A 2,016-nucleotide genomic window follows, 5' to 3' on the forward strand; every position below is an offset into this window, starting at 1 on the left:
CTGACCCTGGCTGTCTGGCCTCACTCCCTGTGCTGTCTTTTTCTTTTTTCCTGGATGGTCTGTAAACAACTCTGTTATTTCAAGCTGTGGTTTAACTTTTGTTTTCTTTTTGATTTCCTAAGTCTCCAGTTGAGTCCTTGTAATGAATATATTAAATAAGCACGTTTTTAAAAACAGGGAATCAAGGTGCCTGCTAAGTTTTAGAGCTAAGTATTATTATAAGTGATATTATCATCTACAAAGACATTCAATTACAAGGATGAAAAGACTTTAAAAATAAATATCACTCCTAGGATCAATTAGTCCTGGTTATCTATTATGTAAACAAAGGAAACCTGCCATTAACAAAGTTATATTTGGTCTTTCAGAAAAGGAAGAGAGTAAATTAATAAGCATCAAATTTTACATCTAAAATAACCAAGCAGACCTCACATTATAAGAGACTGATTATTGGGAAGGTTTGGACATAGTTTTTCTGTAACAGACTTTATCACTTTTTTTCCATTTTTACTTTTGGCAATAATGTCAAATACTTTAAACCATTCCATTCCCTGACTTACACCAAAGTATACAGTGGTTAATGTCTTAGCGGAATGACCCCTCATCAAATCATTCTTCCATATGAATGTCTTAAATGTATCCTTTTATAAGTTTAAATTGTCTTTTAAGGCAGAGAAATTATTCACTTTTGAAATCAGACATAAATATTAGACTAGGAAAATGAAACTGAAATAGTTCTATAAAGGTGAGTTAATTTCTGGAAGAGAAAATCTTATTTAAATGTTATCTTCACAATAAAATGTAAGGTAACACGATGACACCCAGGAGCCAATTATTTTACAAATCCCACAACCCAAAATTACTTAAGAAAGAACATTCTGGGGGGTATTGTGGTAAGTGAAGTAAGTCAGAGGGAGATAAATACCATATGATTTCACTTCCATGTGAAATCTAAGCACAAGGTTCTTAAATGCAGAGGACAAACTGGTGTTTGCCAGAGGGGACCCGAGTAGGGGGAAGGGCAGAATAGATCAAGGAGATTAAGAAGAAAGAAAGAATGTTCTGATAGTAAAGATATGGAAAAAAAGCATAAAAAGTATCTTGAAGAAACAGAGTATCCTAGAGACATAAGGCTTTTTTGGTTCCAATCCTTAACAATATAATTTTCATATCCTTATAAATTTGGTAAGATTTCCTCTTACATTTTGGTGGCACTCGTCAGGAGAAAAGCATAGAACCAAGGTTAAGGACAACTAAGGTTTAAAAGGGTCCTTGTTACTACTGGTAAGGAAGATTAATGGTTTAAGAAGGGAAAAACACCTATACAATCAGATATTTCAATTTATGGTTAGAGTTTAGAAATTACAGCCCAGAGCATTTTCTGGACCTATTAAAAGTTTTTGTTATTAGGAAACTTACAAATAAGAAAAAGACAAGGACTGCTTAGATTTTATGACTTAAAAGTGATGGAAATAGAGGTGCCTGGGTGGCTCAGTCAGTTAAGCGTTTGACTTCAGCTCAGGTCGTGATCTCACAGTTTGAGTTCGAGCCCTGCATCAGGCTCTGTGCTGACAGCTTGGAGCCTGGAGCCTGCTTCAGATTCTGTCTCCCTCACTAGCACGCGCTCTCTCTCTCTCTCTCTCAAAAAAAAAAAAAAAGAAAAAAAAATTAAAAAAAAAGTGATGGAAATAAATTGATGGGATTTACCTTCACAGTAATATATTTATGACATACTTCTGATACCTAATACCAAACTCATTAAAATACAAGGCTAAGAGTTAAAAGCAGCCCCTCTCCCATGCACTGAACGTCTTTTCCTATCTTCGTTTCTGTGGTTTTCACTAGAAAAGAAATTAGAACAAACTGTACAAATCCATCCTTGTTTTTTACACAGAAGTATGAACAATAATGCTATCTCTAACAGTTCTGACCATAAATTACCGAGGTGGTATGTTTGGAAACAGAAGTACACTATCAAAGCATCCAGTCTTAAGAGTTAATAAGAATACGCTTGTA

This window comes from Prionailurus bengalensis, chromosome A1, assembly GCF_016509475.1.
Source record: "Prionailurus bengalensis isolate Pbe53 chromosome A1, Fcat_Pben_1.1_paternal_pri, whole genome shotgun sequence".
Taxonomy (NCBI): Eukaryota; Metazoa; Chordata; class Mammalia; order Carnivora; family Felidae; genus Prionailurus; species Prionailurus bengalensis.